Source organism: Labrus bergylta, chromosome 2 (genome assembly GCF_963930695.1).
Source record: "Labrus bergylta chromosome 2, fLabBer1.1, whole genome shotgun sequence".
NCBI lineage: Eukaryota > Metazoa > Chordata > Actinopteri > Labriformes > Labridae > Labrus > Labrus bergylta.
In genome coordinates this window covers 29,044,194-29,065,919 of record NC_089196.1, presented here as the reverse complement: position 1 = coordinate 29,065,919, position 21,726 = coordinate 29,044,194, and the positions used below count along the sequence as shown (strand labels likewise).

Sequence of the window (21,726 nt, the reverse complement as noted above, 5' to 3'; positions counted from 1 at the left end):
CACTTTTTGTCTTTCACATTTGTCGTAACTATGACAACCACAGACACATTCTTCTGCAAGTCGCCAGTTAACATGGTCACAATGTAAAGATTTATTTTTGGTGACTTTTGCGCCTTTTTTTAAAAAGAGACAGGAAAGTAGCCTACATAGAGTCGGAGAGAGAGAGAGAGAGAGAGAGAGAGAGAGAGAGAGAGGGAATGACATGCAGGGAAGGAGCCACAGGTCAGACCCAAAACATGCAGGGCTGCCCACCCTCAAAGACCCCCAGCCTCTGCACATGGGTGCGTGCGTCAACCACCAGGCCACGAGGGCCCCCTAACAGGGTCACTTTTCAAAGATTTATTTGTGGGGAGAGACAGGACAGTGCACAAAGTCGGGGAGAGAGAGAGTGTGGAATTATATGTGGGAAAGGAGCCACTGGTTTGACCCGAACCTGGACCAGGGGTCCCTGGCACCCCTCTGCCCAGGGGTGCGTGCATCAACGACCTGTCCATGGGCGCCCCCTAACATGGTCCCTTTTTAAACCAACACACAAACAAAACAAACACCGGGAGCTGAGGAAAGAGAGCACCTTCTACATTGCACAAATTAGTTGGCGACATTTAGGATGCTGAAACATTTCCAATCTATGTGTACTATTTAAACAGTGTGTGCAGGAGTTGGCCTGCGGTTGTTGTTGCCAAAAGTGGATGCCTGGAGGTCTTCTACTTTGGTTGCAGAAACATGTCTGATTAGATTTTTACTAGCATAATTTAGAAGTTCAGGACCCTGGTGTATATACCGGCCTGGGTACAGAAGACCGAGCTCCACATTAACTCTAATAAAACGTTCACCTGTAGTGCCTGTGTGCTGTGTGTGTGTGTGTGACAGATGTGAAGGTGTCCCTGCTCTCTGCTCAGCACATTTTCATGCTCAGTGGGCAGTAAAGATGCATTAACCAGGCGCATGCATGGCTGGTGGCCCGCAGTCTGAATCATTTCCCCCCCGAGGTGTGAAGTCGGTGGACCTTCATTAAAGCACTGCTGCTAATTTTTAACCAGACAGAGGAAACAGACACGTGTTCCTGACTTATGTTTCTAGGAGCGCTGGTTCATGGATTTCTTAACTGAAGCATGCACAGAAACGTGCTTTTCTGCTGATAGAGATACGGTCTCCCTTGAAAAAGGGATCCTTGATCTCAATGGGATTAAATAAAGGTTAAATGAAATACAAAATACATTTGTCAAAATAGACTTTTCCTGTTACATCTCATAAAGAGTTGATAAATATCTACGTCTATCTCATGATTCTGTATGTGCGTAGGAGACCAATGAGTCTAGTGGTTAGTTTGCACGCCCCATGTACCGAGGCTGTAGTCCTCAAAGCGGGTTTGAATCTGACCTGTGGCTCATTCCCCACTCTCTCTCTCTCTCTCTCTCTCTCTCTCTCTCTCCTTGAGATTGGACTCTATCCACTGTCCTATCTCTAAAATAAAGGCACAAAAATCTTAAAATGTAATCTATAAAAATCTTGCACACCATCTAAGTTGCACAAATACATGTGTATTTGTACTTGTATTTTGTTATTTAGATCATGTGGTGTGCTTGCAGTTTTTGATAACTGAAAACCGACAATAAGCCAGTGTTGTTGTGGTGATCTCAAAATGTGCACATATATTGTTTTATTTCTACGATCATGTCTTAAGTTTAAAATTCTGATAATTCATTTTAGACCGGATCAGTTCTGTGGTTGTAGAGAGTTTTTCTTCTTCTTCTCCTGTTTGACACTGTTTTAAATTTCATCTGTTCATTCATCACTGCAGCAGAAGAGAACTCTGTGCAGCTCTTCTGATTTGAAGTTTGAATTTTCTCACTTTGTTTTGCTCTAAGTTGAGTATCGTGTATTTTTGGACCAGTGGCTGTTGTGAAAAAACAAGATCTGACACTTTTTCTTTGCACAGAGTCTGGCTGTGGTTGAGTTCCTCGATGTCTGTGTGAATATGTGCTCCGTCTCACTGTGCTCAACAAAAACTTATTTTAGTATCTGCGTTGTCTCTTTTTTATAATAGAAATAAAAAACACTTAAAGACATCAGGTTATGATGAAAACAAGTCCTTACACTGCTTATCCGCTGCTGTGCAAGCTGATTACTTCCAATGGGACTCCGATGATTGTAATGGATTTATCCATACTGAGCCAGCTCCTCTCCCGCTCATCGGTCCAGATGACCCCGTTGTGTAGATGACTGTATTGAATGTTCTCAGTGTGAGGCGCTGAATTAGAGAGGAAGAAGCAGAAGAACGTCATGGTCGTTCAGATCGATCCCAGTGGTGTCAGAATCAATCCGTGAACACCACTGATTGCTCGTGCTGTTTCTACTTCAGCGCTTGGCACGGCAGTAAATAAAAAAGAACGGAGTGTGGCGCACCGTTGAGTCCATAGCCGCTGAATCAAGACGCGACCCGCACGATACGAGAAAACACGTGCGATAACACCGTTCAATATTGTAATAAGGACATGAAGAGCGACACATTAAAGCAGCAACTTTGGTCACAGCAAGGGCCACATTCATTTAATTCTCACTGCCGGAGGGCCAAATTGTAGGATACAAAAACAATAACAGTCAATTATGTCTCAAATTTAACTCAACATATGCCACTGATCTAATATTATTATGGACATATTTCTGGTTTTCATGATTTCATGGCAGATTTTTGTCATGTTTTCTTCTTCAGTCCAATTAATTGATATGTAAAAATTGACCTGAGGGTTGATGGGAGCTGCATGTGGCCCCTGGGCCGCCATCTGCCCACCCCTGCATTAAAGGTATAATATGTAGACTTTTATTAGAATGTTTACTTTAAAATCATTAAAACCTAATTCCTTATGTTTCCAACATCAAAGCCAGAGAAATCTTTCATTTTATAGTTGTAATGGGATGTTAACTGATTACCAGGACTGTTATGAAGAGATCAGAGTTAAAACCTTCTCCTCTTGGTTCTTATCAAACCCTCTTTTTTTATCAGAGTTTCTGTGACATGATTCTGCAGAAACAGCCATTCAAAACTCAGATGAAACACAGATTTTATTGTTGCGGTGACGCTGCTGTCCCGTGAGCTCGGCCCTCCCTCGGGTAACAGCGAGCAGACGTCATAGAACTATGGCAACAAGTGAGAGCATTTGAGAATGAGCGGGGGCTGTTTTCCACTGTTGCTGTTGTTTCAGTGAACAATCTGAGGTCAAAAGTTCTGCATGGCCTCCATCCCCTCTGGAGTTTAAGTGTCAGCCTTTATAAAGTGGACGGTGACGATGGAATCCTAACGGACAGAAAACGTCTTCATAACCTGAAGTTTTTCCTCTCTGAGCTGTGGCTGCGGAGGAGACCTTGAACGTGTCTCAGCTGTGACACGGCCTTTTGTGTAGCGACGGGGGTTGGCCGTCGGCAGGGTGAGGAAGCTTTGAATTCCTCCCCCCGAGCTTATCTCCTCATCCTCTTTGCGACCTCTCAGGGACGTGCCGTGGATCATATCCAACGTCCGGAGGCTTTGAAGATCACCCGAGGAGCTGACAGGAAATACAGTTATGCATGCTGGTGTTAGCCCTGACAGTGGAATAACAGTGAGGGCGTGCTGGCTGCGTGTAGGCTGAGGGTTGCACTGATGTATCACCGGCAAGAAAAGATGGAAGGATCCTCATTAGAGCTTGTACAGAAATAGCTTAGCGTCAAGTACTCTGCAAAGATGTGTTGAAAGTCTCCCTGCTATTTCTAGTGTGCGGCAGAATTTCACACTCAGGGCTTCACAATCCATTTTTTATCCACTTGAATACAAACATAAAAGGTCCACTTTAATTTGCTGTACTCTGGAACGACATCGATTAAAATAAAACAGATTGTAGGTGGATGACCTCGAAACCTGTGTTCCGGTGACACAGATCTAAGGAGTGGGTCAGTGTCCCTGAATGTTCATCCGGGCCAGGTTTTCAGCTTAAAGGTGGATTATTCACACCGGATTCCTTCATCCGCATAATCGCATCCCTGACATGCGGTGAGGACAAAGTGAACTAAACTTTAAAGAGGACATATTGTCCCCCTTCTCCACCTTTTCAAACAGTCCCCCTGTGATCTAAATGAAACATCTGTGCTGTGCTTTGGTCAAAATATAACATAAATCAAGCACCAGAGGAGGTTTGTGACCCTGTATAAACCAGCTCTCTCAGAACGCTCCGTTTTGGTGTGTGTGTCTCTTTAAATTCAATTAGCCCCCCCGAGTTTTCCCTGTAGACATCACTCCTCTGCAGCGAGAATAAAAATGGCAGACCTGCGCAAAAGTTTTGTTCTAGGCTGGGGCTGGAGTCCATGGGTGGAGATACCAGGGGAGGGGAGGGGATTTTCTTTTTTTTTTTACCAGAATCCCACTGTGACATCACAGATTTTTCATAATATGTCCCCTTTAACTCTAGTCTGCAGTTTGTTTGTCACAGATATTAACAGTAGTGTTGTATGTACTGCAGGTATGTTATAGGCCTGTACAAGTTGAGAGAAATAAGTGCAAAAACAAGTTTTCAATACAGAGATAACCATATGAAGTGCAACGAATAGAAAATAATTAATTGGTGCATATTATCTGTAAACAAAGAGACAGAGGGCTCACACAAAACTCAAAATTTCTGAAATGTATTTGCCCATGGTGACGTTTAAAACACACCTGCTCTTCATCACACCATCCACTTATGATTTTTGTGCATATCAGCTACTCAGTATAACTCATTGTTTGCATGTTCATATGTAGTTATTTATGGGTTTCTTTCATAATACCGGTGTTTGGCACATGTTTTCTCCTCAGAATAAATCCCCAAAGTCTTTTGATTTAACCGCTCAATTGACCCCAATTAATCTGGATTTAGCTGATCGGTAGCTTGAGCTTGTTTGTCTGCACACACAAGGTATTATTGTCTACTTTTTGGGACTTCAAGTGCTCAGTAATTTTCAACTTTTTAAAGTTTTTTATAAACAAAAGACACAAACCTCCCACACTGAACTGAAAGCAAAGCTGTGAGCAAGAAAAACTTTTCTGTAATTCATTTTTGACAAAGAGATAAAAAGCTTTAGTTTCCCCCCGTCTGGTTCCTTACATGCATCCTTTTGAAGTTTCCGTCCTGGATAAATCTCACACGTCTGAATCCATGCTTTGAATCATGAAGTTTTTCCTTCATTGTGAAGATTAACGAGTTTAAGAACTGTCTGAGGTCAGTCTGTACATGTGATCAAAGATCAGTTTACAGTCCTCTGTTGTAATATGAAGTATAATATAATCTGTCTATTCTCCCTAGACGTAGATTATCACAACATTAGACTTCATCAGGAGGTCGGTTAAATCCCCAAATGAGGCATCAGCTTCGGTCTCCCCTTAGTCTGATGTACACTCTGTGTTTGACGGACTCACAGCTGTGTGAACATCAACACCAGCCGCTCCGCTGGGGCAGACGGCTTTTTTTCTATCGTGTGTGTGTGTGTGAGAGAGAGAGTGGAGAGTGGGAACGAGAGTGTGAGAACCATTGAGAGAATGAGAAAAGATGAGGAGCAGAAGATAACAGTGAATATAATAGCCACATTCTCAGCAGGCCGCGGGCGACCTTGAGGCGGTGCCAGCGTGCAGGATCAGCACATTGCGGCTGTAATTGCTCACCTCGAGTAGCAGACCTCCTTGTCTGTTCTTCAACTTGATTCCTGCCTCACAGAAAGGCCTTTGTTTGTGTCAAACTGCTGGGCTCTGTTTTCTCTACCTGCTGCACCAACAGATTTCCAAAACTGGCAACAGCAGAGCCTTTTAAAGAGACATTTAGTTTCGCGACCCCGCTTTTAGGAAACTGGAGGGCGAAATGGTCTGAGTGCTGCCTGTGTGCTCGCCCAGGAGGTATTTAAACCCTAAACTGAGGCACCATTTATCCAAATGAGTAGAAGGGAAAAAGTAGCAATAAAGTCAGCTTCCACTCATTTGTAGACAATTCAGTCTTTTTCTAAGTCAACATTGAGTCTCCACATTGAGATCTCACACCAAGCAGTTGATATTTATTTCACCTTTATCTTACCAGGTTAGTCCCATTGGGATAAACAACCTTTTTGTTTTTCAAGGGGGACCTGACCGAGGCAGCCAGCAGCAAAAACACCAAGTCACACAAAAATAAGCATTCAAAGAGAACCATTTATATCCGTTTTCAGACTGCCGTTTCAAGGCGTGATATTTACGCCCGGTGCTGTTCCTCTTCAGTCTGAATGCGTAATCGAGGGATGAAGTGATACCCCCATGCCGTCTTCAGATGACCCCCATGTTAGCGCTGTCTGCTCCATTAGACGCCCCCCTAGCGGTCCACTTTTACAAACTTTCAATCAGACTAGAAACAGGCATAGAGATAAAGCTGAGGTGGGACTTTAGCCTCTATGGACATGTAAGCATAACTTTTAGCCTTAAAAAATACAAATTAAATGAGTTAATGATGATTCACCCCCTGAACAGTATGAATCAATAAAGATATTAGCTAACAAGACCAAATTCATTTGTGTACCAGAGTGTAAACATGTTTATATCTGATGTAAAAATAGACTTTTTAAAGGGATCTAATGGGGATCCCTTTGTTTTTGCAGCCAGCTTCTAGTGGACACTTGAGGAACTGCAGTTTTTTCCATTCCCGCTGTAGCGTCATCTTTCATACTGGTGGTTGCCTTTTAGTTTTCACACCATAATGAAGTTATAAGAAACTCAAGCTGGCATTAATAAGCTACCCTCAGGTTAGTTGTTGGAGAAAAAGCTGCTTTTTGAATTCTTTTTGGATTCAGGAGAAACGTGCTGCAAACACAGGTGTTGTGTAAAACATGAAGAACAGCAGGAAGACATAAAACCTGTGCGTTGTGGCTTCATGCATTCTGCAATTTATGTTTATTTATCACACTTCATATTGTTATTGCAACATTAAACGACGTTAACACACATTGCATATTTCTCTCACGTGGTTCAGGCCGACTTTCTACCACATTTTGGGGTGGGCCTGGATCTGAGAACACTCGACCCCAAAGTCCGGTTCATTTGACCAGTGTGAACACAAATGTACCATCCTCAAGTACGGTCCGTGGGAGATGTGAACGCAACCGTGCTCAAACGAGGAAGTGGACCGCTATATGACGTAATTCTAAACATTTGAAAACTGTCTTTCCCACACATCGGTCCTGATGTGAAATAGCCCTTATTCCTTTTTCAGCTCTATTATTTTGGTACAGCTGAGCTCATATATGAACAATAGAGTCCTGCCTCGTGGTGTTTTCTCCCCTTTACTCCAGGCAGTAGAGATGTAAAGACACCTTCAGACTGGAGAGAATAGGACGGGGCCTTTTCTCTCTAAAGGAGATGTCAGGAGGATTCTATAAGCCCTGTCCTCACCATACTGCAGTACAGCAGCGGCAGCATGAGCCTGTGTGTGTGTGATAAATCATCAGAAGCAGTGGAGTCCCCTCTGGGTTTTCTGTCAGCCGGTGCAGTCAGTGTCAGCAGCTTCAGATCTCTTTTCAGGGAGCTCGCCTTTAATTGGGCTCTCACGCTTGCTCGAGAAATTTGTCAGGTCGCTCTGAAATGAACTTCTTGGCCAAATCAAGACGTGCCTCTTTCTTTTTTCTCGCCCCGAAAGAAGCCCCTCTACATCTGTGCTCATAATGGAATAAAAGGACTCTCAGGCTTTTAAACGGATTTACTAATTTAGCTGATTTCCTCATGGCGATATGTTATTAAAAGGTAAACAGAAGAAGCGCATTCTCACTGCTCCGTAATTGTATCTGCAGGGATTTCCTCTGGAAAATGTGCAACAGGAACCGAGCCTCGTCTATTTATACACACTTTAAGGAGGGCTTATTATTCTTATACTCAGCCTTACATGTTTTTCTATTAATTTCCAGCAGCTAGCAGGATGAGCGCCTAAGTCTATCCCCTTATCAGCTACTTTTCTGACTGTGGCGTTAAGCAGAGCTCTGCAGCAGACACGCTAATATTCTCCATCTGCCAGTGAGGCTGCCCAGGTTGGCCGTGATGTTAGGAACTATCACATGCAGTCAATGAGGCACGCCTGGTCAGCTACGAGCCGGCCGCCACGCCTCGCCAACCCGCATCACCCTGGCTCTCTCTCTCTCTCTCTCTCTCTCTCTCTCTCTCTCTCGGTGACTGTGCAGATGTCTCTCCCAGGTTGCTTCAGGGCCGGATGACTCAGCCTGAGCTGGAGGTCAGCGCTTCACTGAGTCCCGGCTCGGGCCTCTCACTCAGTCAACCGCGGGTCTGTCTGATCCGCTGAGGCCGGAGCACAGGCTGCATTATCTGCTCTGTTTGACTCGGTGGGGGTTCCACCACTTTTTGTTTGTCTGTCAGAAAAAAAACAAAGCCTGATCGTACCTCCTCAGGGGATCGGAGTGCTTCATGGATTTTCTAATTGTTGGTATTTCACCTCAGAAAAACAAAGACAGAATGTTTTGGAGCCGTCAAAGACGATCTGGAGTTGTTGATTATTAAGCTTGAAGCGGCAGCAGCTGGACATTTCTACCTTTAATCACTCCTTTCAGGAAGTTGTGATTGAGCAAATTAACACCAGTATCCCACTCCTCCACCACCGTGCAGTTTGGGCCAATCTCTGCAAATGTTAACAGCCATCCTTTTTTCTCCCAAAGTGTTCAACATTTACAAATTCACTTATTTGGAATTCAAACAGCATACCGAATCAGGCCGGTTGTGTTCTATAAATATAAGTATAGGATTTGTTGGGTATAGATTATCTTTCAAACGCTGCATGCTCGAGATTAAGGTTTTCATCATGACACCAGAGTTTTAAACTGGGATATGATTTTAGTAAAAATTAAAAGATGTTGATTCCTTTATGAACATAGAAGCAAAAAAGCAGAAGTGATCCACACCCAATATTGGGCATTTTTTAAATTTATTTTTAATGATCAAAAATTGCCCATATTTGGCAATTTCTCACTCAGAGCAGTCGACGAGTCTCAAGTTTGAAACACATTCAGAAAGAGTCCAAACCGAGCACAATGATTCAAACACAGCTAAACATGGAATCACAGCGTCTGCAGGTAAATCACATCAACAGTCTTCAGTCCTCCTTGCTGGTGAACTAACCTGCTGTTGAATATCCATCCATCCATTTTCTTCCGCTTATCCGAGGTCGGGTTGCGGTGGCAGCAGGCGCACTAAGTCAGCCCAGACTTCCCTCTCCCCAGCAACGTTTTCCAGCTCCTCCTGGGGGATTCCGAGGCGTTCCCAGGCTAGGCGGGATATAGAATCCCTCCAGCGCATTCTGGGTCTGCTCCAGGGTCTGCTCCAGGGTCTCCTCCCAGTTGGCCGTGCCTGGAAAACCTCTAAAGGGAGGCGTCCAGGAGGCATCCTTAACAGATGTCCAAACCACCTTAAATGCTGTTGAATAGTAACTGTAAAATCTGGTGTATAAGACGCACTTTTAATACCTATTTTTCCAATCTAGAAAGTTGGCTGCATCTTATACACCAGTACGACCAGTATACCAAATGCAGACATGCGCCGTCATTAGCTCGGGTGCAGCCGCCACGCTACACGTGAGGTGACGCTATTGAAAATGAATCCGTGCTGGGATACATCGCAGCACAGACCAGGCTGGCTGCTCTACTTTTTAACATCTTTTCTCCCTCTCTCTCGTGCATTTAAAGCACATGTTGGCATATTGTTCAGTGAATACAACTTTTAGAGTTCTCTTCTGATAGAGAGACTCCTTTATTAAAGTTTGTCGCCATTTGTCGACTGTGCTTGTTTACAACCTGCCGGTAGAGCATGGAGAGCAGGTCTATTAACCAGATCTACAGCCCCGACTAGTGGCCGGCGGCTGCATTACAGCTTAGACACAACATTTTACTGACGTCGAGGGCCTACACTAGTAATTCTGGTGCTGACTTGTGAGGGTGATGTTAAACCATTTAGTCGACTAAAAAAGTAAAATATTTAGGTCTAAACATTTGTGTTTACTTCAACATTAAGGAGGAGAGGGGAGTTTTGTTTTTTGGGGCTGGGATGATTGAGAAATCAGCTGTAACATGTCTTTCCATAAATAATGTCCCAGTTACTCCGGAGAGAATCCACAAAGCTGACAGAGACGCTTTCTGCTGCAAGAAGAAAGAGTCAGCTTCAGTTTCAGATTCAGAAATTCAAAAGTTCGGCTCATAAAATCATGCCAGGATGCCACCAAAGGGAAGTGACAGAAATATGTTTCTGGGGCATGTGTGGGTAACTTCAACCACATCCACATCAGACGGATTAGACTGCAGGTATCTTTCAGAGCACCTCGCAGTCCGTTCTTTTTGTGATTTATTTCACAGGCACGCGATTCTCGGCTTTCCTCCGTTGCTTTAGAGATGTTGTCTACGTTGCATCAGGGCAACAGAGAAACACTTCTGCATGCTCGTCATATTTTATTCATCTTAGCAGAGCTGCAGGCCCGAAGCAGGCAGCTGTCGGAGAGCACACACACACACACACACACACACACACACACACACACACACACTGTTCATGTATGCACATTTAATAGCGTGCTACAGCACCCCCTCTTGTGTGCACATAAACATGTATAGGGCCAAAGCCCTGGGAGGACAAAGGGTTGTATTCAGGTCCCTTTCTGTTTGGAGAAAACAAATTCAATTAAATTAAAATAACAGAAAGAAGAGCCAAGCATGATTGTGCACATGAATCAGAAATTAGAGGTATGCCCTTTCCATCATTGCATAAGAGACCTTTTCTCAATTTCCCTTATATTTGCAGGTCTAGAAGTAAGAAAAGTCGTGCAAAGAACTCTGTAGAGAACATTGTCAAAAAAGAATTCACAATGAGTACTATCTTTATTTCCTTTTGTCCTTCACCTTAGACGGAGATATACGTTCTTTAAACTTCTGGTTTGCGTGTGCATAACGGCTGACCTGCTGGGTCCACTGCGTCCGTTTGGAGAATTGGCTGTGCGTGACCCACGGACGCTAGTTTCAAGATGAATACGCACATGAGTGGTAGGTGCAGAGGCAGAGGGGATGTGACCGAGTCAACACAGCTGTGGAAACAACAATGGCAGAGAGCTTTTAAGACACACTGACATGTATCCACAGCTGTACAATGTGTCCCCCTGCACAGGGAGAAACATGGCCGTCAAAGCTGGTGACAGATAACTTCCATTTTAGAGGTCGACGTGGAAACCTGTGAAGCTGAAAGGAAACAAGTCTGCGACTGTTACATCTGCGCACCGAGAGAAATGTTTGAGAAACTGAGTTGGGACGGTGCTCATGGTGTTTTATCCACTTTCCATACCACCTATGATTGGTGCTGCTGTCGCTTCCTCGTCCATGATGTCACTAAAACACCCGGTGCACAGACGTGCTGACAGCTGTTAGTGTACGCGCCCCAGGTACAGAGGCTGAGACCTCGAGTGTGCGGTCAAGGTTTGAATCTGACCTGTGGCTCCTTTTCTGCATGTTGATTGATTTTTGGGCTTTTTTTTAACTTTATTTGAGATAGGACAGTGGATAGAGTGAGAAATCAGGAGAGAGAGAGAGAGAGTAGGGAATGACATGCAGGAAAGGAGCCACAGGCTGGATCCAAACCCGGGCTGCCCGCTTAGAGGATTATAGCCTCTGTACATGGGACGTTTGGACTAACCACTAGGCGCCAATCTCTCCCCAGACTCTTTCCACTTTCCTGTCTCTGAAATAAAGGCCCAAAATAAATAATTGAAAAGAGATCAGAGTTATCCAGCGCACACCAGGATCGTTCAGATTGACTCTAAAGTCGATCAAACATTGAAAGCACTTTATTTACTCATTGCATGTCACGTCATATAAAGTCGATGGGACAAACAACATCAACAACAACAACTAAAAATAGTTGTATAAGCAACACTAATGATGTGGGTATCTAATTGGACAGGATAGTTTGACAGCAGGCCTCTGGTGCTGCTCAACCTTTACAGGGCAGATCTGCGTGAATCCTGATGAGGCCCACGGTTCACTACACATTTTGCAAGGCATGCTTACAGAGCGCCTTACCACACACACACACACACACACACACACACACACACACACACACACACATACACACACACACGCTTCGTGTTCCTCAAATAAATGCATCCAGACCACTGCACCCGGCTCGCTCACTGCGCTGCGTGATTGTGCACATTGAACAGCTCATCAGAAACGGCTAAATAGCTTGTGTACAGCAACACTCGCAGTGACAGACACGCTGCCTGTTCTCATGCTACAGTATACCCTTACAGCCTCCTGGTGTTATATAAGGGACACAGAGTCAGAGGGTGGGGTTGTTTCTGCTGTGGGTTATGGAGGTGGTGGCAGCAGTATATGGACTGCATGCTAAGTGTTTTTATTGTGGAGAGAAAATGAGATTTCTGTCATGACTGAAAACACATTTAGGCTGCAGAGTAGCACGCTCTGCTGCAGAAACAGTCTGTGGAAAGTTTTTTTTTTTAAAAGGTGGTTTTCCCCTCCTTTAACTGTCAACAGCCACATCAACTAGTGAGCAATTAGGCTGCAGCATTTTGGTTATTTTGATCAAGATTAAAATGATAGATTTGATAACAGACACTTCTGATCTCAAAGGGGAAACTCTTCTTCTCAATGTAAAGCTCCTGTGAGGAGTTTTTATCTACTTACAAAACAGGCTGAGATTATTATTGATGCCTCTCTGTGAGCTACAGAAGCAAACAAGACCATCAGAGACCGGATTGTTTATTTCTTCGGAGTTGTTGTTAATGTCTGAAAGCTCTGCTGCAGGGTAGGCGTCACACAGAGTGCTTATTTCCTCTCTGAAAAAACTGCTTCTTCTTTTTTTTACATTCAGACAGATGAAATGCACAACGAGCGATACATTTGATTTGAAAAAGTTTGAAAAAAGCAGGATGGGATTATTTGTTCATAAAAACTACTTGCACAGGTTCAGGACAATATCAGCAAAGAGATCAAGGTATTACTTTGTCCAAAGGGGGGCGCCAAAATCTATGCAAACTTGTTTATAACGTCAAAGGTTAACGTTTTAATCAATCCAAATTTAACACATGAAAGAAATACTATATCATATATTCATGATTTGAATGATACATTTAATAATGCTATAATATGATAAACAGTTTATGATGATGATATGTAAACATTGAGTAGTTTAATAAATACTTTAAGTATGTTTTCTATCGATACTTCTTTTCTGTTCCATCCTTATCAAATCAGAGAAGATGCACAGGTACATCTTGAAGACAACACTTCCTCCTTTAAGACCCCATGAAAGTATTTTTTCAACACAAAAAAAAACATTAGTAGAGATCTGATGTGAATACAGTTTGATTACATTTTTAGGGGCCGACTGATATGGGATTTTGGGACAGATATCGGATAAAATCAGATACCTATATATAGATCGGCCGATATCTTTCAGGCACATTTATTCTGTCGATCCCTCAAATACAGTTATCAAACACTTGTGGAAAAGATAAATAATGAAGACAAGATGGTTACTCAAGTGGAAAATAATTGTGCATGAACGTGCATCACCCCTTGACACTCTGGAGAGTGAGGATGCTTTTAGTAATCCATATAGCGCCCTCTGCTGGTGAAAGAGAACTACTAGTGTAATACAATGAAACTCAAATTAAACGCTATTTGACTGGTGAATAAATCGAGTATTATCGGCGCATATCTGCGATAAAATGAACCGATAACGATAGTCACTGGATGTGCTATTATCGGCCGATATTATCGGCTGGCTGATTACTCGGTCTGGCTTTTTTTTGTTTTTTTGTTATGATACGATACACGTTATTGTCCTCTTGAGGAAATTTGTCTTGGACTCAAAGTGCTGCCAAACATTCAGCTGCCTCCTTTAGAATCAATAAATACAAACAATATAAAAACTCATCCACGTGTAAACAGAAAGGCATGTACCAGTGCAAGACAACACAAAATATATTACACAAGATCTGCAAAAACACAGAATGAGAGAGAGAGGACAGCAGAGGTTAGAAAGTATAAACACATACAGGAATACAATGACGCTACTGCACAGCCCACACAGCCTCATGACACATTATTCAGTGTTTTGATTGACGTGGGTACTCTCCTGGGTATTCTGCTGAACACAGTACTTGACCATTTTTCCTGAGTATACCTGCTGCTGCTCTGTGTCCACGTTGAGAGCGCAGCCTGCAGTTAGAGGAGATTGTCTGAAGTGATCCCAGCATGTGGTGTGCTGTTTGCAGCTTCACCTCCTTTGGCCCAGACAACATCTTGAGCGGCCTCTCTAATCTGCTTATTTTCCAGCTTTAACAGAAGCAGTGTTATTTAGCGGCCGGAGATACACAGTTGGGCAAAACTGTTGAACGTTAAGTAAGTTGACAGTGAGCTGAAAATGAGACAGAACGAGGAGGCAAAGTGCGCGTGCAATGATTTGAAAACAAGTCAGTGAAACCGCAGTGTGGTTTTCTGAAAGGAAAGAAGATTGAAGCAGAGGGGAAGTGAGATTTTGTCAATAATGCTGACTTCAAACACAACCATCTCTGATCTGACACACAGTCATTTTAACCACCTGCCTTCTGGAGCAACAGTTACAGTAATGGTGGGCGCCTTTGCTGTGCAGAAATTCACCGCAATTTTAATAAAACGAAACATGAAAACTATTTCTTATTTTCATGACAGGAGGTCACAGTGAAGGGTTAGCTGCAGAACAACAGAGCTGGAGGACTGTTGCTTTGAGGACACTTCAGTAGAGTGTGAGCTCGTTGACACGGGAGCTTAAATGTGCATCTTACAGTGGAGGGTCCTGCTCAGTGTTTCTGTCCAGCAGAGCGCAAAGAGCTGTGCTAACGTCCATCAACTACACACTGAGTTCCTCTTTACACAACACCAATTTCAGCTGAAAACGGAAACCTTTTGTTGCATTGAACTGTGAGTGTCGATGGTTTCATTCCATTCTTGCACACCTGTCTTATGAAACAGTCGTCTCTTTTTGAAGTGTTAATTCTTTGAGATACTATCAATCATTACAGTGTATCTTAAAGAAGTGGGGGAAAAAAATCGATCCAGCAAAGTATTGCAGTATTTCGTGTGGAGATATTATATCGATTGATGGCCGCCAAGAATCAATATTTTTATCATTTTAATAGCAAATATGCTTTTTTAATTTTAATTTGCTGAAGGGGTTGCAGAATTTATTTTGAACGAGTCACATTGTTTAAAATGGCGGCAGTCGTCCGTACATGTTTGTGTTCAGTAAATACGATTAGACTGAAATATTAACTGTTCAGATTGTGAGGTGCAAGGCAAGGCAAGTTTATTTATGTCGCACATTTCAACAACTAGGCAATTCAAAGTGCTTCACACAACATCAAAAGCATCATGAGAGAGGGAAAAAAGAAATTCACAATCACAAAGATGAACCATTCGGACATTCCTTGACATTTTTACTACCTCCTTCATATCCCAGACTGTTGGATATATTCTAGATTTTATTAAGGGAGTTGGTTTGGTTTACTGGAACCAGGACACCCTTTTAATAATCTTGAATATTCAGTTTATTGCTTTCTTTCCTAGCAATCTTCAATTACCCAGTAGTTGGTATTCCTTTTTGTTTTTTGTTAACACGGGAGATGTGTTTAGAGTCCTTCCAAGGACTTTTAGTTCTTCTGCATGCAGCCTTTTTCAGGGTTTGACTTTCATCACAGTCGTTCAGTCTGTGAGCTCGACTCCCATTGTGTAGAAATTAAAAGACTAAAGTGAGATTAAGAGATTGAGAGTTTTATTTATTTGACAAAACAGTTCCTGATTTAGTTTAGTGTTGTGGACATAATAAGCAGTTAAAATAGTTGAAGTGCAATATATTGTTTCACGATTCTCAGCATATCGCAAATGTTTAAAATCACAATAATATCGAATCGTGGGGCCTCTGGTGACTCACTCCCTTAGTACACTAAGAGCTTGTTGAAATGATGTCTGACTGATCATTTCTTATGATTTTAATGAAGTCATTGAACCTTAACGCTGATTGGCTGTGGCGACACAGAGTCGAGCAGATGTGTAGCTCAAGTTGAAATGTTTGATCTACTTTTTGCTCTCTACTGCAGATATCTGTTTATAGAGAGGAAATAAATCATTGTTTCACCTGCGTACACCAGCGCTCGCTGCTACGTAATTGGTTAACACAGCTTGGACTAAACACTCAAAAAACAAAAACACTCTTCGTGCTGAAACTCCTGACAGGAGTGTACCGATTATTCGTTTTTGTGTGGAATCTGAAAGAGATTTATAATTGAGCCAAACTCCAACTCTTTGGATATTTTGAGAACTCTTCTGCTCAACAAATTCCAGGTTTTCTAGGTTTTTTTTGTTTGATTAGATAACTGTATTTCCATGCAGAGGCATTTCCTCCTCCTCCTCCTCTACCTCAGCTTTAAACATTGTCTGAACCTCCCTGCAATCCTCTCTTAAGTCTATTCAAGCGGAGAGGTCTGAGATTCACAGCAGCCCTGAGCCGGGAGAATTCACTTTTAATTAAAGCAGAGAGATCTTCTGTGCTTAGTGGAGGTGGGAGAAGAAAAGGGGCAGAAAAGCTCTTTTTCCACACAAAAAAAAAACCCTGCACTACAGATATTCTGTGAGGCCCTGAATGAAAAGCTTTGTTAGGGTTTGATAGTGGAAGACATCATTTGATCTCCCTTTGACAGCGCCTCCTTTCTGCAGGAGAATCACTTCTTTTATGAAGCCATTAAAGAGGAGAGATTCAACTGATTGTCTCTCAAATGTCCTTCAGTGTGGTCGACGGGGATGTGGGAGTGTCGGCCCCCAACAGAGCAGGGCGGTCTGAAACTCACACAACAGGAATCAGGCGGGTTTTCTTTCTCTGTTCTGAGCTTTTTGACACATCGTTAGTGCCGGGCTGTCTTTCCTGTTGGGTTCAAAGATTTTATTTTCAGCACATTCCTTCAGATTTACAAAACAGACTCCAGACTACCTGACCAAACAAGTCTACAAGTAGAAGACTCCAGACTACCTGACCAAACAAGTCTACAAGTAGAAGACTCCAGACTACCTGACCAAACAAGTCTACAAGTAGACTCCAGACTACCTGACCAAACAAGTCTACAAGTAGAAGACTCCAGACTACCTGACCAAACAAGTCTACAAGTAGAAGACTCCAGACTACCCCGACTAGACAAGTCTACAAGTAGAAGACTCCAGACTACCTGACCAAACAAGTCTACAAGTAGAAGACTCCAGGCTACCTGACCAAACAAGTCTACAAGTAGAAGACTCCAGACAACCTGACCAAACAAGTCTACAAGTAGAAGACTCCAGACCACCCCGACTAGACAAGTCTACAAGTAGAAGACTCCAGACTACCTGACCAAACAAGTCTACAAGTAAAAGACTCCAGACTACCTGACCAAACAAGTCTACAAGTAGAAGACTCCAGACTACCCCGACTAGACAAGTCTACAAGTAGAAGACTCCAGACAACCTGACCAAACAAGTCTACAAGTAAAAGACTCCAGACTACCTGACCAAACAAGTCTACAAGTAGAAGACTCCAGACTACCCCGACTAGACAAGTCTACAAGTAGAAGACTCCAGACTACCCGACCAAACAAGTCTACAAGTAGAAGACTCCAGACTACCTGACCAAACAAGTCTACAAGTAGAAGACTCCAGACTACCTGACCAAACAAGTCTACAAGTAGAAGACTCCAGACTACCTGACCAAACAAGTCTACAAGTAGACTCCAGACTACCTGACCAAACAAGTCTACAAGTAAAAGACTCCAGACTACCTGACCAAACAAGTCTACAAGTAGAAGACTCCAGACTACCTGACCAAACAAGTCTACAAGTAGAAGACTCCAGACTACCCCGACTAGACAAGTCTACAAGTAGAAGACTCCAGACTACCTGACCAAACAAGTCTACAAGTAGAAGACTCCAGACTACCTGACCAAACAAGTCTACAAGTAGAAGACTCCAGACAACCTGACCAAACAAGTCTACAAGTAGAAGACTCCAGACCACCCCGACTAGACAAGTCTACAAGTAGAAGACTCCAGACTACCTGACCAGACAAGTCTACAAGTAGAAGACTCCAGACCACCCCGACTAGACAAGTCTACAAGTAAAAGACTCCAGACTACCTGACCAGACAAGTCTACAAGTAGAAGACTCCAGACTACCCCGACTAGACAAGTCTACAAGTAGAAGACTCCAGACTACCCGACCAAACAAGTCTACAAGTAGAAGACTCCAGACTACCTGACCAAACAAGTCTACAAGTAGAAGACTCCAGACTACCTGACCAAACAAGTCTACAAGTAGACTCCAGACTACCTGACCAAACAAGTCTACAAGTAAAAGACTCCAGACTACCCAACCAAACAAGTCTACAAGTAGAAGACTCCAGACTACCCAACCAAACAAGTCTACAAGTAGAAGACTCCAGACTACCCCGACTAGACAAGTCTACAAGTAGAAGACTCCAGACTACCCAACCAAACAAGTCTACAAGTAGAAGACTCCAGACTACCCAACCAAACAAGTCTACAAGTAGAAGACTCCAGACTACCCCGACTAGACAAGTCTACAAGTAGAAAACTGCAGACTACCCCGACTAGACACTCCCACAGATCAGATTTTGAACCATTTGCAGCGAACCCAATTTTGTAAGAGACATAAGCGTTTTCTTTAAGAGTTGCTAAAGAACAGGAGAAAAAACAATATTGGCCAACCTTTTACTTTAAATTGTCGATCGCTGCTCTCTCTTTGGTTTTGGCAGCTTCGGGTTCAAATATGACTGATGATCTGTAGGTTGTTTTTTAAAGCCGTGGTACTTTTAGATACTATTTTAAATAAACAGAGTCGTATTGTGTTGAGAACAAGAGGTATTAAAACGTTTAAAATAGTCGACCACACAATCACATTGTGCCCCTTTATAATCAGAGTCTCTGGTGGAAATGTGGAAATGTTGTCAGTCACTCCATTACAATGCAGCAGATTAATGCTACTGTGCCTCGGTCGAAGAGGGGGATTACATTATTTATAGACCCCTTATTTTACCTCTTCTCTTTCTGAGTAAAAGGTCACCACAGGGCTTAATGGACCGTTGAGTATTATCAGGATTACAATGAGCTTTTTGCCTTCCGTCCTGAGCTTAATTTTTAAGCTTTATGGGGTGTGCTTAAACACTCCTCCAGTGATTGGACAGTTCTTCCTCTGCAATGCTACAGTACAAGTGTTTCTAATTACCATTAGGGGGATGTAACAAAAAGGTTTAGAGACATCATCTCAATCGTATCATGACAGCATTTATATCTGAATCACTCAATTAAATCTCTTTTGAAAAAAAGAACTCAATTGTCTCTAAAACTATGAAAAAGTTCCTACAGTCTGAAAACACCTAGTGTCAGCAGCAGTCAGCTATAATTCCTTTATTTCTGTCTTGACCAGAACGGACTCGATGTAGATTTACACTTTTGTTGTTTGTTTGTTTGTTTTGTTTCATACAAGCCGACTGTTGGTTTTAGTATCTAACTGTAAACACGAAGCATTTCTGTCAACAGTTCAGTGACCACACAACATACTTCTCCTCTAAACAACCGTATTTATTCAAGTTTCTGGCCAAAACCTACATTCTCTATTCTTGACGTTACATTTGAACACATCATGATGACGTTTTATTTATCTTCACATACTGTTGATTTTACTCAGCTGAATCTTGAGCACATCAAATCGTTACCCTATGTCATCTTGATAAGTTAGCTAACAAGCTTTTATTCTGACAGCTTCAAAATTGGATTTCTGTTTTTCACTAACAGGACTTAATAACTAACGGAAAGTTTTGTTGCACTAACATCGGTTGCTTTGCATTAAGGACGAGGATGACTGTCCCAAAGCAGCAGCTGGCAAGTTGAGAGATTTATTTTTTTCAACCCTAAGTTGCAATTCTATTTTAGTTAAAAAAACGTTAATAGTAAATTGACGTGTATTTGTGCACCAGTTATTAGATTTAAAACACATAGTCATGTGGTCTCCAGGTTTAGACGACTCCAGGTATAACGTTATGTTACATTACCTGCGAGGGTTGATATCAGTATCGGTAAGCTCAAACTTTATTGATTTTCGGATTTTAAAATATGGAACCGGGTCTTTATGGAACTGGATACTGTGCTGAATCACTTATATATCACACATATTGTATTGTTTGGAATCGGCTGCATTGCATTGGAGAGCCTGCATCGAATCGCCTGCATCACATGTCATCACCTGCATCGCTTGGCATCGCCTGCATGGTCTCGCCGTAATCGCATTGCATCTCATCATGAATTTGCAATTTTCAACTCCACTCTTTTAATATGAGACCCTCATCTCTTCTGGGAAAGCACTCCACTTTTTTTTGGACCTTGCTGCAGGGTTTTTCACTCCCACTCAGCCACAGGATCACAACTGATGTTGAGCACTGATGTGTCTGGCTCACACAGTCGGCTCTACTCCTCAATCCACAGAAGCTGGATGCAAGCAGGAACTGTCAATCATGCAACTCAGTCAACAACCACAGGGATGACAAAAAATAGAAACCAACATAGAATCCAGACTTCTGGATGGATTGAAGTTGTGATTGGCCAAAGTCAAAACTTTACCATGCTGTCCTTGCCCCTATATGACGTTATGTAAAGGCACTTTGTTCTCTGTAGCTTAATGTATGATGGGATTGTCTTGTTGGTTATAGGAATTAATTTCTGCATCAAGCTTTTAAAAACAGCTTTCCCAGCTCCTCATGTTTCCAGTCACTGTGCAGAGCTTCATGCAAGCATCTCTGCTGATCAGCCTCCTCCTAAGTGGCTCTAAGTAATTAAGAGTATTGGGCACTAAGCCAATCACTAATGCCGGAAAACAGAGGGATCACACACTAGTTTAATTAAATAGCTGAAGCCAAAGTGGTAAGCCAAATCTGCGGTGCTTACTGTGGTTACTTTTGCCCAAAAACAAGTAAAGAAACTGCTTTGGCAGAGCGGCCCTGTTGTTCTTGGAAGCAGTCTCGTTCACACTCCTCCTTTCAGGGGTCATGTTTTCATCCGTGCGGAGAGAGAGGGAGGCTTGAATCAGCTCAGCAGAGCAGAAAATGTTTGTGTCTAACTGGTTTAATCAAACTTTCTTAGTTCTACAACTAAACAAGTCTTTTCTAAAATGTCTTCAAAAAATGTTTCCTATGTGTGGTTTGAATCCCACCTGTGGCTCATTTCCTGCATGTCATTCCCCGCTCTCTCTGCCCTCGATTACTAACTCCATACACTGGCCTATCTTAAAATTAAGGTGTAAGGCGCCCTAAACTAATAACCTTTAAAAAACTGTTTCCTATAGTAAGCTCGCCAAAATTATCAACAACATTGACAGCTGTTCTTGAGAGTTCTAATTAGCATCAAAACAACCCTGAACATTGTCATTATCAAACAAAACCATCTTCATCATCATCATCACCATCTTCATCAGCATCATCATCATCATCACCATCATCATCGATATCATTAAGGTCGTATGTGTTCATAAAGAGCTGGGTCTTTAGCTTTTTCTGAAAGGTACAGAGGGACTCTGCAGAGCAAATGGAGTTTGGTAATTCGTTCCACCACCAGGGGGCGACAGAGGAGAAGAGTC

At 42.6% G+C, this 21,726-nt stretch overlaps 1 protein-coding gene across 2 annotated transcripts in view; it reads left to right on the top strand.

Moving 5' to 3' along the window:
- Positions 1-21,726, top strand: part of wscd2 (WSC domain containing 2) — a 57,047-nt gene that overhangs the window by 1,218 nt on the left and 34,103 nt on the right. The window lies entirely within an intron of this gene.